Genomic DNA, 24,545 nt, shown 5'->3' on the forward strand with positions numbered 1-24,545 from the left:
TGATTGTACCTAGAGAACAATTTTGAAGCAATTTTGAAACAAGTAGTTAACATAATTGATGACCAACTAAGGCTAATATTCTTGTAATTTAAATTGAGGAAGTTCATCAAATCAAATATTTCATAGGTGTAGGAGGGCCAAATGGAAAACATTATAAACACTACATTTATTGTCCACCAGGGAACCTCTAGTAATTAATTCCATGAAGTATAATTACCCAAATGGACTTTGAGAGAAAAAAAAAGGGAAATAGAGGACTAAGAAAACTCTAAAAAATTAGAAACCCAAAAAAACTAAATTAATAAAGACAAGAACATCTAAATTCAAAAACTTAGAAAATCAAGTTATTTGGAAGAAAATAGGACCAAAAATTCAATTTGGAGATACACTTGACCACATGCAAGCCAATCGAGGGAAAATTAAGCCAAACACAACAAATACTACAATAAACATCTATCTAAGATCATATACATTCCAAAAATAAGATATTGCAGGAAAAGGGTGTAAACAATTATGTCCAACAAATTTGCACAAACCTGTGAGTCCAACCTTGGTGAACATGTATGCCAAGTGAAAGTGAGGAATAAGAGGGAGAATGTTGAGAAACAACTATTGAGCTATTCTATATAGCATGCTAAGGGAGACACCATATGTGTCAACTAGCTTCATGGTAATAGGCAGTTTCACCTAGCATGAGAAGAGTAAAACCCCTCTTCTCATTAGTATCATATAAGCCCCTTTGTGGCTCAGTGAACAGAGGAAGTTGGTGTGGCCATGGTAAAAATCCTCAATGCATCTCAATCTGACACTAGTCATTTGGGCCCAAATTATGATGGTAGGCCATCACAATTGCAATGGTTACCCATTGCTCAAGTGACACCATCACAATTTTTCTCCCACAAGACAAGCGTCAAAATTTTGTTTTCACAAACTATGAGAGAAAGGGAATCTATCACATTTTTGATAGACAAATTTCCCATTCCTTAGAATAAGACCATGACAATATTTCATCTATACACCCTCAAAATTGCAAAGGCTAGCCATTGGGGTCGTCATTGCACATATAATAGAAAGAAACTACAATGATGTGGGAGTGATGGCTAGCTATTGTCACATGTCATCACAAAAGTGATGGGTATGTGACAAAAATTCAATGGGAGTGACAGGTATGTGATAGTAAGTCTATGGGAGTGAAATCCAACCATTTGAAGAAGTAATCACAATTGTGATGACTTGTATTAATACTTTTTTTTTTTGGCTTAGAGTAAGTTATGATGCTATCATAGATCATAGTATATTCACACAATTAGTTGTCATGCAATCATAAATTTATACAGTTAGTTGTCATCCAATCATAGGTTAATATTTAGCTTCACTTGGTTTTGAGAATAGTTTAATATTCTCTACTAATTAGGGCCAACCATGTGAAGGTGGAAGCAATGTTTCCACTTTATTTCTAGTCCACCTACTGGATCGTTGGAGATTAGACTGCATAACCACCTTCTCATAGCCTCTTGTATATCTAATCAACTTATAGATACTCTTCAAGTTATGATAGACATAAGTCACATACCTCATCCTTACATAACATACTCATAGTTTCCTCCTTGACTTTAAGGAAGATTATATAAAAGATCTCCTTCAAACTCAATAGTTTTAAAATCTTCTCGGTTTTTAATGCATGTGATTGATACCACTAATTCACATGAAAGTGATATCTTTACTTCCAACTAAAAATAATGAACTTCCTATTAAATTAGCATGTCACTTCAAACATTACTCTTGTTTCTTAAAAAAAGGCCTGAAAAGGACAACATCTACCTTTCGAATAGAATATCTATCTTAGGAATGATTCAACAATTTAGAATTATTTTGGATAATAAATAATTTTAGTCACTTATTTTTCAATATTTCACTTCGTTGTTTGATCTGCACACGCAAGTGGTTGCAACATTCATCAAAACATTGCCATGAAATTAATTTATATTTATATATATAATTCTCTAAAGGGATACATTACACTTAAGTATGCATTCTAGGATATGTATGTAGTTTTGTCATTGTGCTAAGATCTCTCTACGTATATACACATATATACATATACATATGTATATACATAGATAGATACATACATATATATACATAAATATTAGTAATATATGTATTATATCTGCATTTTCTGTGTCATTGTTTATAAGAGTGTCTCAATGTTGGGAACCACTTCGACATCCTTTGAATGGTTTAGAGGTAATGTCATTGTGGTAGAGGGTTTTGAAAGGGAAGCCTTGCAAGTTAACATATAATGTCTTAAAATAGTTAAGTGCTATGTAACTATTTCTAAGGCATCTATACACTAGAGGCATACTTTTCCTACCAGGCTACCTACATACATGTATCCATGGGATCAAGACCCTTGAACTACTCACACTAACAAATATATAGTTCTAGTTTCTAATTTTTTTGATGTAGTTTTATTCCTATAACCACTGATGAGATTTACTCACCTAATATAACTCTTCATCGCTACACACCCACTCGGGGGAATCAAGTAGTTTCCTATAATTACAATACTATAATATCCTAGTGGAACCTTTGTGTTGTAGTTTAGAGTTAATGTAAGGTTAAACTATATATGTCCTAACTCACTCCTTATATAGTTATGTTTAAAAGCTTGTGACAATAATAAATAAGTCTAAATAGACTGGTCAAGTTAATCCTGAAAATCAAAGTTTAGCTTTCTATTTTCAAAAGCCAGGTAGACTAGGTTGCATTTGCTAAAATGCCTTAAGATAGACAACAAGTAAATATTATTCATTCTATAAGGGGACCCTTTAGTCAAATGTAAAAATTGGTACATTTGCATGATTTTTTTGTTTAATAGAAAGCTGATTTTGAAGCACATATTCCTTTCAATAAATGTATGGTTGATTACCTAAACATCCATACATGTATAAACATGGTAAGTTGCCTAGAATTTCATGAGATCAATCTTTAAAGTACCTAGAATGTCTTCATCGCATCCTGCTACTCTCAAGGGAAGTCCATCTTCATTTCTCATAAGCAATTCATCACACAATTACATCCAAGAATGTCCTCATGGCCTCGTGCATAAAATGAATCCAATATTACAAAATGCCCTGTAAGAAAGAATAGTTCAAGTGAAATAAATACATGAAAAAGGAGAGAGAAAAAGAGTAATCTACTTACCAATAGACATTGTCATTGCATCTATGGCCATGCTACATGTTGAATGAATTTTATTATTTTCCTATTGTGCCAAGATCTCTCTATTTATATACATGCATACATAAATATGTACATACATGCATACATACAAATATGCATTTACATATATATACATATTCACACACACACACACACACACACACACACACACACACACACACACACACATGTGTGTGTGTGTGTGTGTGTGTGTATGTACATACATACATATATAGAGATCACAAGGGTATGACAAAGAAATGTAGTGATTGCAAGGGCACAACAATGAAATTCTAGATCTCCATTGATCTCCACAATCCACAAGATCTCTCTCTCTCTCTCTCTCTCTCTCTCTATATATATATATATATATATATATATATATATATATATATATACATACATATGTGTGTGTGTGTGTGTTTGTATATATACAGATATATATTTATGTATATACAGACATATGGGTATGTGTAGGATAATGGTGTGCCAAAAAGTGGTGATCTAAAAAATGTGCAGTTCTAAAATGCCACAAAGCATTTCAAAATCTATTCCAACTTTTGTCCCACCCATCCTTATACTAAAAGAAAAAAATTAAGGCCTACTATATCTTTTGATACCAACCCTATATGGTCAACTTAAAAAATGTCTCATGTTCTTTTGTATTTTTTACTTCAAACATGTAGCTAACAACTTTTTTTTCACCAAAATTTGATGAAATGAAAAGGGTTTCTTATGAATGTTATTAGATTTCCATAAATGTAAGGTTTGCCAAATTATGAGTTTAGTAAGTAATTATTACATATCTTCTAATGGAGTTATGTATAAAGTGGCAATTGACACACTAGTAGAAAAACAACTATAACTTTCAAATGGTACAACTTTTTTGAAATATAAAAGATACATCACATTCTATACTTCTTCTACTATAGGGAATAAGAAAAGAAAAAATAAATTGTGTAGAGTTTTGAATTAGTTAAGGTGGTCAGACACAAGAGTTTTTATTCCAAAAATACTAAAGTATCTAAAATCAATAATTATTTATTTGTTTAAAATAAAAACACCCAAAATAGGTGTCACATCCTGTCATGAGTATAATTCTTCTATATAGAATTTTTTTTTTTAATATCATTAAATAATATTATCATTTGGTTTTGATTAAGGTGGTCAGACATACGTCCGCTTCTTATTTTTATGGTAAAATTTTTGTATTATTGTAAATTAAAATTTAAAATTTTAACCAATCAATTTTTTTTCTTTTTTCAGATAAGGCCTAGTAGTTTAGAAACTAAATTCAATTTTCTATAGAATATTTTCTCTCAATTGGGTATATGCAGGATCATGGTATGCCAAAATGTGGCAATGTGAAAAAAATAGAGTTTGAAAATGTCTAAAAGCATTCCAAAATCTGCTCTGACTTTTTTTCACCCATCCAAATACCAAACCTGGAAAGTAAGGCCCAACCCTTATTGGGTATATGATTTGATATCAGATACCTGATATTATATCAGATATCCAATATTATTGGGTATCCGATATTATATCAGATACCTGATATCTACTAATGTTATTTAAAAAAAAAAGCACAACTCGTGGGTTGTTTTCACAGTCATATTTTGGATTTTGCGGCATAAATATTGAGTTTTCAATTAGATACACGATATAAGGTAATTCTTTTTGTTTTTTTTATCAATTTTAGTATAAATTTAATAAATTTTATCATAAATTTGTTAGTTTTAGTTGAATTTGTTAGAATTTAGGGTTTCTTTTAATAGAAATTGTTAAAATTAAGTTTTTTTTTAATATAAATTATGTTTTGCAAATTAATAGGAATGGCTGATCAAAATGATGACACTAAGGCAAGGAATTATATTCCTCATAACCCCCCACCAAAAATCCTAGTGTCCCCACAAAACCATCCTTAACCCCTCAAAACCCTCCTCAAATTGAGAATTTGATAATTGAAAATGTCACAAAATTAAGGGCCTTACGAACAACATACAATAATGTACCTATATTGGCTCCTATGTTATCCATGTTAAACACCATAGTGGGTAACATTGAAACCCTTACCAACGAACAAAATGCCACTCTTCATTGTCATGATGAAATGTATGAGATGTTTGAGGATGGCTTGGACTCTGATGAGGTTGCGGCTCTCAATATAACCAAAGATGATTTGGTTGGCCTTTTTGTGAACCCAAAACCAGTTTACTAGTCGACCACAAAAAACATAAACTATTGATTAAATGGTGAACAAATGATGCCATACATGTAAACTTTTAGGATTTTTGGTGGATGGTTTTTGATATCCCTCCACATAGCAATTTAGAGGTACCATTTTATTTCCTTAGAAAATTGTATGCAGAATTTGTGTTGAAACTCAAAGTGAACTATTGGAGTATGAAGCCCAACATGGGTGTAGGACTAGAGCTCCTTAGGATAGACCCTCTTCCCAGTGCAATAAAGATAGCACTTTTATTCCCCCTACTAATGTCTCCCCCCCTCCTCAAGTGTAGCATATTGATATTATAGTAGAGGCTAGCTCTCATACCATTACAACCATTCATAGACTGAGTAGCCTCTTGATATCTCAGACTAGGTTAGTCCTGCCTCCTTGTGTTGATGATGTTAGTGCTAGTTCATCATCGGCTAGCTCATCACACATTTATGTGCCTCACACTTGCATTATGTGGAAGAATATTTGCTTGGGTTCCATAGGTGATCTTTCTAAGTAACATTTTGTATTAGACGAGGATACACTAGACACACATGTAGAGGCTACAAACCCTAATGCGAGAGAGGAGGGGAATGCAAAGGCATAGAATCCTTTTGTGTCAGTATGTCTATACATTTTTTTTTTTATTAAGTAAAATATGTTTTACAAGGATCCTAAAACCTAAAAGTTTTAACAACATATCAAATATAGAAATATTCAAAAAAGTCCACCATCATCACAATTGCTTAACAAAAACCAACCCTCGATGCCCTTGCACATGGAGGTGAAGAGATAAAAAGGAAAAGAAATTTTGATATCATGCCTAAAGTGATTAAGCAAGACAAAATGATGCATTCTTATCCTATCAAATCTAGGGTCTAGGGAGATATATTCAACCAAAATCTTGAGAACATACCTCCATAGCTTTTCGATTGATTCCATATTGTAATATGTCTCCACCTTGATGAGCTTTAGCTCCTTTTCATCCTTTGCAAAGACTTTGATAGCTTTTGTTGAAATCTTCTTACCTTTGAAAAATTACTCCCTTCCAGAGGGACTTTTGCAACCCAAGTTATCAATTCTACATTGACATGGTGGGTGACCCCATCAATTTTGACTCTCCCATTTTTCTAGGAATCCATCATAATCTTGGTTATGCCTGCATAAACTCCATGGAGCTTCTGTAGGAATCTAGTGATTTTTCCCTTTTCCAATTTATGCCAAACCTTTAGTTTCTCCTTCCAGTTCTCTACCTCTCCCGATGGCTCCCTCCTACTTCTCTCCCCCACCATCGTTTCCTCTAATATAATATGCCCCCTCTTGCTCACAAAATGCTTACCCCATCTACTCATAGAATGCTTACATTTCTTTTTATGACATATGTGATTTAAAGTTAATTTTTATAATAGAGTAATTTTATTTTTTAAGGCATACTAACTTATACATGTATGTGATCTTCATTCATATTTAGTTGATGACTGAGGAGGAGCTAAGACAGGTTGATGATGCCATGCTCTCGTCCATTTCATTTGGCATTGAGACATTTATGGTACATTATGTTGTGTTCTCATTATTTTTTTAATTTGATATTGTAGCATATATGGTTTCTAATCTTTCTTTTATCTTGTAGGTACCACCTATCCCTGGAGGACAAAGTGCGAGGGATGAGCCAACACCCATTGACAAAAGAAAGGTAATTAGGTGCTTTCTATTTGATTAAATATTTATGCATTCATGTAAAATGTTTGTGGCAATGAAATTTAATTACATTCTTTATTGTATATAGGGCATGGCTACTAGCAATAAGCCCATACAGTGTCTGTGTCATAGACACTAAGGCATTTCCATTGGCACCGAGAGCCCCATTGTATGTATAAGTATCATTTATTTTTTATTTTCCTTATCTTCATAAATAAATTCAAAATTGATTTTCATGATATTAAAAAATAAGTTATTTTGTATCTTATAGGAAACTCCTAGTGCACACAAGGTTTGATGGGAGAGTTTTGTATCTTTGATGATCTAGCCACTATATCTTGAGGAGGAGCCTACACTATAAGTTGTAGTTTGAATTCTTGATTAAATATGTTATAAATTTAGCATGCTATTAAATATAATGTTATAGTTTAAGTTGTAGATTCATCAAACAAACATATTTGAACATAAACAGGCCATAATCAATGAGGTACAAGCATTGATGAGGGCATACAAGAGGACTCTTGACTGGCATAGGAGGTCAACAAGAGATTTTTATGCATTTGAGTAACTCAATGTTAGATACAAAGAATCATATCAATTTAGTAGTCTAACTTTGGGTTTTCCTTTTTTTTTTTATGTAGGAGGCATTTGATCCACCTAGTGCAGTGAAGAAGATGCATTTTGATCATCCACCAACACCCTAGGATAGTATAGTTGTCATAGGATGTGTCATGAGACATTTTGAGATGGCATATGCCACATTGTTTATAGAAACATTGATATTATACACATTCCGATGGCATGATCAGCCACATTTTGTATATGAATCTATGTATTTTGATATATATTTGTGTACTTTGTCTATGGATACATGATCTTTGAGATATATTTGTGTAATTTGTCTATGAGTACATTTATTTTGATATATACTTTTGTCATTTATGTGCACAATGATATACATTAATTTAGTATCTAGTATTGTTCGATTTATCATGGATCATGTGTATTGTTCATGTTTATGGAATATCATTAATTTTGATCATGTTTATTATATTTGATTCAAATGCAATAATTTTTGAATAACATTTGAACAACCTTTATTATCAAATTTGGATGCAATGTTTAATTTGAAATGCTATCATGACATAAACACACTTGTTAACCTCCTACATAAGGTTCATATAACCCATACTAATCCACTTAACAAAAATGACTTCATTAATGCATGCTATCATTTCACACCGTATATAGGTGTTTCCAACCTTGTATGGTTGTGCTCAAATCCCTAACTAACTTTTTGCACTTATTTTCACTTTGCAAGAAAAAATTGCAAAAGTTGCAATTTTGCAATTTTGCAACTTTTACAACTTTTGCAATTTTGAACAATTTTTGTTATAACTTTAGATTCTTAATTAGATAAGTTCACCAAAATTGGTAAGGGGTTATCGATAGCCCTTTGAGCTCCAAGTTATGACCCTCAGAAGATCAACCTCAAAATGCACTTAGAGCACCTTGGAGACTCCTCAATATGGGGTGGCCATGAATGATAGATGGTCTTCATGGCCACAACAAGAGTGTCACTAGGGTTCACTTGCCCATCCAGAGCTAATAACACTGATGATTCGATGCCAAGATCAGTGGTTTCAAAGTTATGTTGTGGCGCACCTATGAACTAAGGCACACTACGAGTTTTGGCATCGAGCGAGATAACTATGTTGAATCCAAATGGAATGTGATCTCTCAAAAATGAGATAGCTTATTTTAAGCCTCGGCATTACTATCCTATAGAATTTGACATTTCATAGATAACCCTCACGAGTTTTGAGTTATGACCCTTGGAAGATTGACCTTGAAACACACCTAGAGCACCTTAGAGACTCCTCGTTATGGGGTGGCTGCTGATGATGGATGGTCTTCATGGCCAAAACAAGGGTGTCACTAGGGCTTACTTGCCCATTCAGAGCTAATGGAATTGATGATTTGATGCCAAGATCAACAGTTTCAAAGTTACACTGTGGTGTACCTATGAACAAAGGCACACTATGAGTTTTGACATCAAGTGAGATCATTGTGCCGAATCCAAATGGAATGTGATCTCTGAAAAATGAGATAGGTTATTTTAGATCTTGGCATCAATGTATTTTAGAATTCAATTTTTCATCTATAGCCCTTACGAGCTCTAAGTTATGACCCTCAGAATATTGACCTCGAAATGCACTTAAAGCACCTTGGAGACTACTCAACATGGGTGGTTGCGGACGATGGATGGTCTTTGTGGCTAGAAAATGGGTGTCACTAGGGTTCATGTGCTCATTCAAAGCTAATGATGTTGATGATTTGATGTCAAGATCAGCGATTTCAAAGTTACGTTGTGGTGCACCTATGAACTAAGGCACACTATGAGTTTTGGCATTGAGTGAGATTGTTGTACCAAATCCAAATGGAATGTGATCTCTAAAAATAGAGATAGGTTATTTTAGGCCTTGGCATCACCGTCCTATAGAATTCAATGTTTCATTGATAGCCCTCACGAGCTTTGAGTTACGACCCTCGAAATGCACTTAGAGCACCTTGGAGACTACTCAGTATAGGGTGGCCATAGATGATGGAGGGTCTCCTTGGTTGGAACAAGGGTGTCACTAGGGTTCACCCACCCATTTGGAGCTAATGATGCTAACAATTTGATGCCAAGATTAGCGGTTTCAAAGTTACGTTGTGGTGCACCTATGAACTGAGGCACACTACAAATTTTAGCATTGAGCGAGATTGTTGTGCTAAATCTAAACAAAAGATGATCTCTCAAAAATGAGATATATTATTTTAGACCTCAGCATCATTTTCCTATATATTTTATGTTTCATCGATAGCCCTCATGAGCTCCGAGTTATGACCCTCTAAAGATAGACCTCAAAATGCACTTAGAGCACCTTGGAGACTACTTGGTATGGGGTGGCCGTGAATGATGGATGGTCTCTATGGTTAGAACAAGGGTGTCACTAGGGTTTGACCACCTATCCAGAGCTAATGGCATTGATGATTTGATGTCAAGATCAATGGTTTCAAAGTTACAATGTGGTACACCTATGAACTGAGGCATACTGCAGTTTTTGGCTTTGAGCGAGATCACTGTGCCGAATCCAAATGGAATGTGATTTGTCAAAAATGAGATAGGTTATTTTTGGCCTTGACGTCACCATCCTATAGAATTTTACATTTCATCAATAGCTTTGATGAGCTCTGAGTTATAACCCTCGAAAGATCAACCTTGAAATGCACTTAGATCACCTTGGAGACTACTCAGTATGAGGTGGCTATGGATGATGGAGGACCTCATGGCCAAAACAAGAGTTTCACTAGGGTTCACCCACCCATATAGAGAAAATGGTGCTGACAATTTGATGCCAAGATCAGTGGTTTCAGAGTTATGTTGTGGTGCACCTATGAATTGAGGCACACTATGAGTTTTGGCATCGAGCGAGATCGTTGTGCCAAATCCAAATGTAATGTGATCTCTCAAAAATGAGATAGGTTATTTTAGGCCTCGACATCACCATCTTGTAGAATTCAATATTTTATTGATAGCCTTCACAAGATCTAAGTTACAACCCTCAAAAGATTGACCTTGAAATGCACTTAGAGCACCTTATAGACTACTCGGTATGGGGTGGTCATAGATGATGGATGGTCTCCGTGGTTAGAACAAGGGTGTCAATAGGGTTCAACCACCCATCTAAAGCTAATGGCACTGCCAATTTGATGCCAAGATCAACAATTTCAAAGTTATGTTTTGGTGTACCTATGAATAGAGGCACACTGTGAGTTTCGACATCCAGTGAGATCGATGTGCCAAATCCAAACAAAATGTGATCTCTCAAAAATGAGATAATTTATTTTAGGCCTTGGCATCATTGTCTTATAGATTTTGACATTTCATCAATAGCCCTCACAAGCTCTAAGTTATGACCCTCGAAAGATCAACCTCAAAATGCACTTAGAGCACCTTGGAGACTATTTAGTCCTAGGTGACCGTGGACAATGGAAGGTCTCTATTGCTAGAACAAGGGTGTCACTAGTGTTCACCTGCCCATCCATAGATAATGGTGCTAACGATTCAATGCCAAGATTAGTAGTCTCAAAGTTACACTATAAATTAGATAAATCTATTTTTAAGCCTCCTTACCAATTCCATTCACAAGCTCCATATTTTTATCACCCATCCATCCCTTCTCAAGCTTTATGTCATCCTACCAACATGTATCAGCAACCCCATGAAAGCTAGTTTACTTCCAACTACCATTATGATTTCAGGATCATCCCCTGCATGTTGATAACATAAAAGGAGATGAGGAGTATTGATAGACAACAAGAGTATTGCATGTATAATGATGAGTGTGCTTACCAAGATTAAAAAAAAATGGATTGGCAATAAAGAAAGTATGATGAATATCTTGCAAGAGAGATAACTATAAAAGAAGAGTAGATGAGATTGCAATTTTCTCAATTTCAAGAGGTAAAGACCCAACCACCTTGTGTTCCTAGTCAATGAACCAATCCATTAAAGTGGAGGCCGTCAAAAATGAATTTCCAAGCTCTAGGCATGTTGATCCTCTACAATATCCAAGTATACCTCCTATTTTTGAGATTTCAAATTTTAGGGGTCATAGCCTTGCAAAAGAAATTGAACAACCCCTATATGAGTCCCTACATGGTCAAATTATCAAACTGACATGGAGGCCTTCTTGGACCAACTATCCTAATTTTAAAATGCCATATCTTGTCAAATTTGTCCCACGTGAATTGGTACAAGATTAAACAATTGAAGGAAAAGATTATCTTCTTGGTTCTAAATTGGTAGAACCATTTGAGGAGGCTCAAGATCATAGACATGAGGATGAAAAGGAGGATGTTGTTGGTTCTAATTTATTTATTGAGTTACCTATAATGTTGAACATGATGATGAATAAATTTGATTGGCTGCAAGGGAAGAAGTTGAGGATGAAGTAGAGGTTATGCCCATCTCTTAAGAATTACCTTATTTTGTTGAGCAGAATGAGGAAGATGTGATTTAAACCACATAATAATAATTTTTTTGTGAGAACCTTGCTATTGAAAATTTAGAGTATATGCATGTTACAGAAGCTCCAATTTTGGAAAGCATTTTTCCTAATGATTCTGAGCATGCATGCAAGATGGATCCATTTCTCAAGAGCATTCAGTAGGTTGATAGTTGTTATGAACTTTGAGTTACCTTAACAAAAGGAGGAGACTCCTTGACCATGGAGGAAGAGTTGGCATGGTTGTAATAATGCATGGTAACCATGATGAACCAACAAAAAGGAGAAACACTATAGAAACTAGAAAATCAAGCATAAAGTTTGTGCTTTCAAGAGGCTATGCAATCAAGTATTTTTTCCTAGCTCAAGTCAAGGGAGGAGTCACCATTAAAACTATCACTTGAACATGAAGATATGGAAAGGATCAAATGCAACATGTTGATTCAGTCCCAAATGTTGATACTTTCGATCAACAATGTCAATTAAGTCACACCATTTTCATTCCTCAATAGATGTTCCATCAAATGATTCAATATTGTTCATTTATCCATATTTTGGCATTTTCCTTTAAGGATGTTAATCATGACACTTTTAATGATAAAGTCAACTATTTTAGCCAACCAGTGAATGAATTTATTTAGCATTTGTCTTGTTACTGGTTAGGCTAGAGTAGGTTAGTTTTCCAACTTGTTACAAGTGTTAACTTTGGATAATACTTGTCAATTGAATGTTACAATCAATGACCTTATTTATAATAGATAACAAACCAAGTCCCATGTTTAGTTCTTGTTGAATTGAATTTATCTATTGATTTAGAACAATTATATATTTTCATTCTTTATTGCTTAATCAAAAATGCTTGGTTTATGACTACTTAGAATGCTTGACATTAATGCATAATTAACCTCATAATCTTACAATATATTAGGTGCTATCTTATCCATTATAATATTCATATAGGAACATTCATTTGTGGAGTGTACATTAAGCCTAAATTTGGCTCATTAATATCTTTCCTTTCTTGTACATAGATTCAATAGAAATTTTGAATTCTAGCTCAATATAAATTCATGAAACCCTGAAGAACACATGTATGCTTGCTTTTTTTTTTACCATTGTAGAATTTGAGAAATATAAATTCATGAAACCCTAAAGAACTCATGTATGCAAGAACTTGTCACAAATAGGTAAAGAGAAAAAAAGACAAGGGTTTAACTTTGACAATATACAAGATCACCTTATTAGAATAAAATAATGAGTAAAATATACAATGGATATATATAGACAACAATACTTTGAGTTTACACAAATAGATTAGATAAATGTAACAAAGCACACAACTATTTAAATAAGTTTATGTGATTTTTGTAACACAATTAGAGCCTATATAATATATAGAACCCAAAATATGACTTGAACTATAATAACTAAATTTAATAGTTATATATATTTTTGGACTTGCATGCCCAAACTTTCACCTTTCACACCTATGTTTGTGGTGTTCTATGTTAATTCTAATTGTTCATCCATATTTTCTAGATTTGTCTTATTTGATTAGTTTGATAAAAATGATTTTAATAATCATAATGTCAGCTCTATGTCAAATAAGAGTAAAGCCAAACTTGTAATAAGATATCCACAAGCAATTATCTTTCATTGTCTCCTTGTTTCAATACTCATATAGCTATAAATGCTCTTAAAATTGTCCTCTTATAATTCCTTACAAAGAACCTAAAAAAATACAAATTAGGATATCTAATTAATTTAACCTGTCATTTTCATTATTACAAAAACCATATATATAAAAACTTCACATTTTACATCATAATACATCATAAGTCTTACAAATTCTCCCCAACACCACCCACTCACCTCTGCATGCCCCCCCCCCCCCCCCCCCCCCCCCCACCCCCACTCTTCATGATGTACCTACATTCTAGTATCATAAAAAATATTAGTAACTTATTTTCTTAAATGAGATAATCATCAGTTCACTGAATCAATATGAAGAAAATAACATAAGAAGTAAATATACCTAGTTAAGTGTTCTAGTATAGTCATCTCTCTATTTTAGGGTGTCCAACAGGGCTTCATGATCAACATTAGTAATAGTAAAGAGTTCTTTTAATTTTGGTTTTCCTTGATGCTTCAACAACTTTACATTTGTTGCTATAATAAGATGCGAATATTATTTTGTGCTTCTGATAGTCTTCGAATGCAAGAATTCCATTCCTTCTAAGCATGTAAGTCTATAGCCATGTTCTAGCAACAACCACAAAACCAATAGGATATGTGAATCCATCATCATATGTGATCAATTGTGCAAGCTTTTGTTTATCTCTTACACAACGTGCTAACCAATAATCAGATTTCTCATCATTCCCTTGTGGTGCAACCAATGCAAATACATGTCCTAGCTGAAGAAGGTCTGATAGATGGTTATGCTCAAGTGAAATTTCCATGTCATCATTTTTGATAGAGGGTATTATAGACAATGGATTAAGATAATGTGGAGCCCATGTGTCCACCCACTCACTCGACTCATAGTGATCCCAATCATACTAAAAACAACTAGGATAAAAGCAAGCTAGTTGTCATGTCCAAATGGTCCATGTACTAGAATCAAAGCTCTGGAATGAATACATTTTTGATGAGTCTCTTACTATAGCACAATCTAATCTATCACCTATGGACCCTTCCTCAACCAACCAAAAGAACCTATGTACCATTGAATCAAGAGTCCCCCTCATGATAATGCTAAACTATACCAATCAACAATGCTATGAGAATCAAAAAGCTATGCTGCTGAAATATTTAATTGCTCCTTAACTAGAGCTCTCTTCACACATGCCCCTGCTCCATCATGTTCCCCTTTCCCATGGATGGAATCAAAAAAACTCCAAATATGAGGCACCCCCCTCTTTATGTGCATCCTACAAAACCAATAAAACATGTGAGCATTCTTGAATTGACCTATATAGTTATCTAACCAAATGATATGTTTATCCATAGAAATTACATGCTCCTATAAGAAATAAAAATAATTCTTGAAACAATGTTGCACAAACTCATGAGAGTGAGATCTATCATGACTCATATAAAAATGATACTTTCTAATAATCTTTCGATTATCTTATGCACTTCCAAGGGCATGTCTATATGTTATGTGGATGAAAATAGAAATTTGAATGGAGTTGTAATATTGAGATTGTGTCTCATTTTGAGGTTGCAATGTGTAGTTCTCAAAAAAATCAACAACTGATATAATAGTGCCAATGGGAAAAGTCTCCTTACACATTCTAAATTATTGATCCAACTACTGAGACCTATGACTATGTCTTACATACTTGTAGAAAAGATTTTCCTTGAAATCTAAAATAAAACTAGCCACACTGATTTATTTTGCAACCAATTCACATCTATAGCCCTCATCTCCACTCTTCAATGTCTATTTCACCATTTTATATACCCCTTTTTAAACTATTGTCTTTTCAAGATCTTGTTCACACCCCTCATGGAAACATGTGTCAAACTTGGATAAGCCACCACATTCTAAACACTTCTCATTTTATTAAGCATTTTTATAAAAGAAACAACCATCAACTCTATGACATAAAAATTGATCTAGCAAGTGTCTTGATGATTTTGGAAGCCCACTAGCACCACAATTCTCCAACATTTACTCACTATGCAAAGTAGAATGGATGGAGCATAATAGTTCATGGCGCATAGAAAAATTGACATGATATTTGTAACAACATGTATTTCAAATTTTAAGTGGCACACAATAAAATGGCTTCAAAGATTCAAAAGCCCTTTGTGATATATGAAGACTTGGATGACTATCTCTAAATTGTCTGAACAACATAGTTTAATTTACCTCCAAATAATTTACCTCCAATTCTCAACTTTAACACATCTTTAGCATTGGGTGATACTCATGAGCTAGAGTGCCAAAGTTGTGTAATTTATTCCTTCACATCATCATATAGCTTCTTATCAAAATGTGGAAGTCTCCCACCAAAAGCCCATGTTTCATTTTGAAGAGGATCATCAATTCTCTCTCATCTACTAAGTGCTCTTCTCAAAGTAGTATGATTTAGGTTCAAGTTAGTACAAGTTTGTCTTATATATCTACCCTTTCTCAAATGATGACTTACCAAAGACATTGTAATAACCCTTCGAGTAGCTCTCTTATCCTTCTCCCTACTATTTTTCCCAATGCTATTGAGAGCACTAAAAAGATTCTTCACAATAATGGCATTTCTTTCCAATTTTTTATTGACACAAATCTTCAATTTGGAAAGCATAGGTCTCATCTTTTGCATCTTTAATAAGTGAATAAAAAGTTGACATTGCTCCACCACTGTCTTGTTGCCAAAAAACATCTTATATAGTCTTGAAGCCCATAACTGAATAGTTTTTTCTGATTTTTTCCCTTCCAAATTGGTAATAATCGTTTCATCAATTTCAATTATCCATTTTAGTGTTCTGGAACCTTCATGTCGATTATAATTAGGAGATATTTAAGGTTCCTGTGCATTAAGTTCCAGTGTATTGTCATGTTTGGCATGATCAATCATGCAATTTACATTATGACTTGGTAGCATTTCATCCTCTAAATTTTCATTCTCTAAATTTTCAATCCCGAAATTATCATTTTCAATTGGTACATTTTCATTCCCCAATTGCACATATTCATTATCTAACTCTATGATTTCATCTTTGACTAATTTATCGTCAACTTGACTCACATTTAATGTACCTTTCTTTTCCTTTGGTGATTTACTTTGTCCCTTTCCCTATATGCCAAAATGTCATCATTAGATACCTTCCTTTTTCATTTAGCCTTTCGATGACTGCTGCTCCCCATTCAAATGACAATATTAGACACCTAGGGATATATTATCAAACATTTTTCGATCATTTGGGCTCCAAAATGTGACTTTTCCCAAAACACATGAAAATGGCCCACAAAAAGTGATGTTGTTGGGTCTCCAGTCACGAGGAATATTTTGGGAAAATCATGCCAGTAAAATTGGGTATCCGATCTCAGATCAGATATCTGATATTAAATTGGGTATCCGATATCAAATCAGATATTTGATATTGAGGTCAAAATATTGGAGGGAAATAACAATTAAGATTAAGATTATAATGTATATAATGAGTTAAATGTATAATGAGTTCTAAGTTATACATTAGATTATAATGTATTATTATAATATATTATTATTAAATATAATAATATATGTTATTATTATTATAATCTATGTTATTATTATTATTATAATCTACAAATATAATATATATTAATCTATACATGATTATTATATTATATTATTATTATTTTTACTATATTATTATTAAATATAATAATGTAATATATTATATATATGTTATTAATATATAATGAGTTAAATGTATAATGAGTTATGAGTTATGTATTAGATTATATTGTATTATTATATTATAATATTATTAAATATAATAATATACGTTATTATTATTCTATTATATAAATATATAATATATATTAATATATATATATATATATGAAATGATTATTATATTATTAAATATAATAACAAAAATATGTTGTTATTATTATTATCTATATATATAATTAATATATTATATTATTATTATTTTTACCATATTATTATTAAATATAATAACGTAATATATTATATATGTTATTAATATATAGCATTAGTTAAATGTATAACAAGTTATGAGTATATTATATTATATAATTACGTATAATGAGTTATGAGCTATGTATTAGATTGTAATGTATTATTAAATTATATTATTATTAAATATAATAATATTTATTATTATTATTATTATCTATAAATTATATATATATATATATATATATATATATATATATATATATATATATATATATATATATATATATATATATATATATATATATATATATATATATATATATATATATATATATATATATATGAAATTATCATAGGTTCTAGGTTAATATATATCTAAAATGTGTTGAGAGAGGTGATAGGTTAACCTATGACCCCTCTTGACACATTTCATGAAAACCTATGTCCCTAGGGACCCTAGGACCCCTAGGGATGCATGTCGTTGGTTCAAATGCATTGAGAGGGGTCATAGGTTAACCAATGAACCCTCTCGACAGATTTCATGACATCATGTGTCCCTAGGGGCCCTTGAACCCCTAGGAATGCATGTGGTTGGATCTAATGCGTTAACAAGCATCAAAGGTTACCCTATGACCCCTCTCGATGCGTTTCATTACAACCTATGTCCCTAGGGGCCCTAGGACCCCTAGGAAGGCATTTGGTTCATTCTAATTTGTGTAGAGGGGTCAAAGGTTAACCTATAACCCAGGCTCTCGACACATTTCATGCTAACCTATGTCCCTAGGGGCACTAGGACCCCTAGGGATGCATGTGGTTGGTTCTAATATGTCGAGAGGTGTCATAGGTTAACCTATGACTGCTCTTGACACATTTTATGATAACGTATGTCCCTAGGGGCCCTAGGACCCCTAGGGACTCATGTGGTTGGTTCCAATGGGTTGAGAGGGGTCATAGGTTAACCTATAACAACTCTCGATGCATTTCATGACAATATATGTCCCTAGGGGCCCTAGCACCCCTAGGGATGCATGTGGTTGGCTCTAATGCATCAAGAGGTGTCATAGGTTAACCTATGACCCCTCTCAATGCATTTCATGATAATGTATGTCCCTAGGGAACCTAGGACCCCTAAGGACTCATGTGGTTGGTTCCAATGTGTCAAGAGGGGTCATAGGTTAACCTATGACCCCTCTCGATGCATTTCATGACAACATATGTCCCTAGGGGCCCTAGGACCCCTAGGGATGTATGTGTTTGGTTCTAACATGTCAAGAGGAATCATTGGTTGACCTTGACCCCTCTCGACACATTTCATGATAACCTATGTCCCTAGGGGCCCTCAGACCCCTAGGGATGCATTTGGTTGGTTTCAATGTATTGAGAGGGGTCATAGGTTAACCTATGACCCCTCTCAATTCATTTCATGACAAACTATGTCACTAGGGGTCCTAGGCCCCCTAGGGACACTTGTGCTTGGTTCTAATGCATTGAGTGTTGTCATAAGTTAACCTATGACCCCTGTTGATGCATTTCATGACAACCTATGTCCCTAGGGGCCCTAGGACCCCTAGGGACTCATGTGGTTGGTTCCAATGCATCAAGAGGGGTCATAGGTTAACTTATGACCCCTCTCGATGCATTTCATGACAACCTATGTCCCTAGGGGTCCTAGGGCATCTAGTGACACATTTGGTTGGTTGCAATATGTGTAGAGGATCAAAGCATTTGAGGACAATGTATGTCCCTAGGGTCACTTTTGGTTGGTCATAATGTGTTGAGAGGTGTCATAGATTAACCTATGACCCTTTCGACATGTTTCATGACAATGTATGTTCCTAGGGGCTCTAGGAACCCTAGGGAGGCATTTGGTTGGTTCTAATGTATGTAGAGGGATGATAGATTGATGCATTTCATGACAACCTATGTCCCTAGGGGGCATAGCACCCCTAGGGATGCATGTGGTTAGTTCTAATGTGTCGAGAGGAATCATAGGTTAACCTATGATCCCTCTCAATGCATTCCATGACAACCCATCCCTAGAGGCCCTAGGACCCCTAGGGACACATTTGGTTGGTTTTAATGCATTGAGAGGGGTCATAAGTTAACCTATGACCCCTCTCAACATGTTTCATCATAACTTATGTCCCTAAGGACCATAGGACCCGTAGGGACTCATGCGGATGGTTTCAATAAATTGAGAGGGGTCATAGATTAACCTATGACCCCTCTTAATGCATTTCATGACAACATATGTCCCTAGGCGCCCTAGAACCCCTAGGGATGAATGTGGTTGGTTCTAATGCATCGAGAGTCATCATAGGTTAACCTATGACCTCTCTCAATTCATTTCATGAAAATATATGTCCCTATGGGCCCTAGGACCCCTAGGGAGGCATTTTGTTGGTTTGAATGTGTGTAGAGCTCTCAATGCCTTTCATGACAACCTATGTCCCTAGAGGCCCTAGGACCCATAGGGATGCATTTTGTTGGTTACAATGCATTAAGAGGGGTCATAGGTTAACCTATGACCCCTCTAAATGCATTTCATGAGAAAATTTGTCCCTAGGGGCCCTAGGACCCTTAGGGATGCATGTGGTTGGTTCTAATGTATGGTTGGTTCTAATGTATCAAGAGGCATCATAGGTTAACCTATGACCCCTCTTGATGTATTTCATTACAACCTATGTCCCTAGGGGTGCTAGGACCCCTAGAGATGCATGTGGTTGGTTCCAATGCATCAATAGGGGTCATAGGTTAACCTATGACCCCTAGAGACACATGTGGTTGGTTCTAACACATCGAGAGGCAACATAGGTTAACGTATTACCCATGTCAATGAATTTCATGACAACCTATGTCCCTTGGGGACCTAGGACCCCTAGGGACTCATGTCATTGGTTACAATGCATTGAGAGGGGTCATAGGTTTGATCGATGCATTTCATGATAATGTATGTCCCTAGGGGCCCTAGGACCCCTAGGGATGCATTTGGTTGGCTATAATGCTTCAAAAGGGGTTATAAGTTAACCTATGACCCCTCTCAATGCATTTCATGACAACGTATGTCCCTAGGGACCCTAGGACCCCTAGGGATGCATGTGATTGGTTCTAATGCATTGAGAGGCATCATAAGTTAACCTATGACCCCTCTTGAGTTATTTCATGACAACGTATGTCCCTAGGGGCCCTAAGACCCCTAGGGACACGTGGTTGGTTCCAATGTGTTGAGAGGTGTCATAGGTTAACCGATGATCCCTTAATGCATTTCATGACAACCTATGTCCCTAGGGGCCCTAGGACCCATAGGGACATGTGTGGTTTGTTCCAATGCATCGAGAGGGGTCATAGGTTAAACTATGACCCATCTTGATGGATTTCATGACAACATATGTTCCTAGGGGTCCTAGGGCCCCTAGGGACACATTTATTTGGTTCCAATGTGTCTAGAGGGGTCATAGGCTAACCTATGACCCCTCTTGATGCATTTCATGCTAATGTATGTCCCTAGGAGCCCTAGGAGCCCTAGGACCCCTAGGGACTGATTGGGAATGTGTTGAAAGGGGTCACTAGGGGCCCTAGGGACATTTATTGTTATGAAATGTGTCGAAAGGGGTCATAGGTTTCAATGCATTTTATGACAATATTATATTTAATAATATAATATTGTATATTTTAATATAATAATAATGTATTATTAAATTATATAACAATAGTAATCATATATGTTACTAGATTACAGATTTAACAATAATTATTATTTTTATAACTATATTATATTTAATAATAATAATCATACATATTACTATAATATAATAATTATTATAATCATATATAATAATAGTGGTTAAATATAATAATATGAATATCCACACTTCCCCCAAATAAATTTCCTTCCCTCCAAAATTGCAATTTGAAAATGTTTCCTCTCAAATTTCACTCCAAAATTTTAATTGAAAAATCACGTCCCTAATTGGATACCTAATTTGATTTTGGATATCTAATTAGGCTCAGTATTTACCAAGCCTAGTTGGTCAACCCAAAAAACATGTTTGAGAAGGGTTTCACTAACATTTAGACTTTGGGTAGCCATTTGATAATGTTATTTTCATCAAAATTGAATGAAACAAAAAGGATTTTTTTATAACACTCTCAAGATTCCATCAATATAATTGCTATCAAATTCTGAGTTTGATAAGTGTTTATTAGTTAATTTTCAATGAAGATGATTGTAAAGTGTTGATTGACATATTGATTAACAAATAGCTATAACTTTCAAATGGTATAACATTTTTTAAATCCAGAAGTTGCATCACATTCTATGCTTTACCTAGTATAAGAAAAATAAAATAAAATTTGGTAAAATTTTCTATTAGTTAAGGTGGTCAAACACAGGAGTTTTTTTTCTAAATTTTTTTTTGTAGAAAATTCATATTTAATTATTTATTTGGAATAAAAATACCCAAAAATATGTGTCATATCCAGGCATGAGTCTACTTTTTGTATCTATAATTATATTAATAAATATTATCATTTGATTTTGATTAAGGTGGTCAGACATACACCTACTTTTTATTTTCTCCCTCAAATTTTTGTAGTACTGCATTAATATCTAAACTTTTGACCAATCAATTATTTTTTTCTCTATATAAGGCCTAGTATTTTAGAAACTACATTCAATTTCCTATAGATTATTTTCCTACAACTTTTTGATATAAAGACCATAACCACTTTAAAATTATGTCTCAAGTTGACATAACCCCGATTTGCTGGTTTTTCACTACCACTTAAAGCCATAGTTTGGTTGACCATGATCCTGCACATACCCAACTTGTTTATATAAATTTTATAACAAGTATAAAATTATATGTCAAGTTGACATAACCCTGATTTGCTAATTTTTTATTGCTACTTAAGAGTATAGTTTGGTTGATCATGATCTTGCACATACCCATACATATAGACATACATACATATATACATATACATACATACATATATATACACATACATACATACATATATACATCTCTATATGCAATTTTATCACCTTGGAAAATTGTATTTGATCCTGCTAGCTAGGAATAACTTATTGTTCATTTTATTGTACCTAATCTGATGATAGTTCTATAGCAATTTCTAATCAACCCAACTAATAAAAAACTAGACCAATTTAACTAGGTCATGGCTTATTTCTTTCTAAAAAATCCTTTTTGATATTTTTTTCTAAAATTTCTTGTGAACTCTGTCCATTTTTCCTAGTCTATAGTATTTTTCTACAGGATCTTTAGCTAAGGCACTTAGCACGGGTTGAGTGAGTTTTATTATTTGGATTTTGGAATACATATGTAGTTGGATCAATTTTTCTATTGTACTAATATGTAATAAGCACCTTAAAAAATATCTCTCTCTATATATAAAGACTACAAGTTGTGCAATTTGTCATGTATTGCATCTATATTTTCTTTGTCATTTCTTATAAGAGTGTCTCAAAGTTGGGAACGACTTCAACATCCTTTTCATGGTTTAGAGGTAATTTCATTATGGCATAGAGAATAGCTTTAGTGAAGAGTTAAGTGTAAGGAATTACTACTCTAAACCTATTCTACAAATTCCTGAGAGCCAAGGGATCTTGAACATATGTTACATTTTCTAGAGACATGGGAGAAATTACTAGTAGCTTTAGTACTTCATAACATTATGGATCATATATTGATGCCAAAATTAACTTCAATACATACATGGTTACATCCTTGGCTTCTATTGTTGGGCCTGCATATGGAGCCTTTATATCTAACCACTCATTATAATTGGGGAATGTGCTTCATGCTTGGCATGAAAGTGATGCATTTGCATATGCAATTTTATCACCTTGGAAAATTGAATTTGATCCTACTAGTTGGTACAAGTTGAATGCTCATTTTATCGTACCTAATCTGATTACAGTTCTACACAAATTTGTAATCAACCCAATTAATCAATAACTAGACTAATTAAAATGGGTTATGGATTGGCATGGGTTATTCCCATTTATCATATGGTTGCAATGTTGAAGGAAACATTTTTTCCAAAGTGGAAACAAGTTTTGTATCATTTTCTTTGTTCAAGTCCTAATTTTAATGAAGTAAAAAAGTGATTTTTAGGGTTGAAAGGACTATATCATGAAGAAGAAATTTGAAAATGTTGAATTTTGAAATGCTGAAATAAAGCCTATCAAAGATCAAAAACCTATGATAGATTTAAAACACAACATGAATTTGATTTTAGATAAAAAAAAATAAAACATGACATAAATCATTCCCCATTTGTTTTGATTCTAAAGAGCTACACATGAAAGAGAGTGGAGAGCTCTAAATGAGGGTGGAGAGCTCTAAACATTGGTTGAGGTTTCATTTCCATACCCTTGTTATGACTGCATTTTTTTGTTGTCCCCTTATGATATTTTCATTTCCTTTCCATTCCCTCGATGGATATTAGTGGAGATCTACAATTTCATTTTTGTGCCCTTGTGATCACTATATTTTATTGTCATGTCCTTATGATCTCTACATTTTGTTGTCGTGTCCTTGTGATCTATGTGCCCTTGCTCTATAATTTTGTTGCCATGTTGTGCCCTTGTGATCTCTATGCCCTTTGACACTACAACATTTTGGGTCAAATTGCGACAAAAATTTGTGCTGACAATGTAGTTTGTCATGTATTTGGGTCCAAATG

This window comes from Cupressus sempervirens, chromosome 2, assembly GCF_028749045.1.
Source record: "Cupressus sempervirens isolate cs-2001-9-10 chromosome 2, ASM2874904v1, whole genome shotgun sequence".
In the NCBI taxonomy this organism is placed as follows: Eukaryota; Viridiplantae; Streptophyta; class Pinopsida; order Cupressales; family Cupressaceae; genus Cupressus; species Cupressus sempervirens.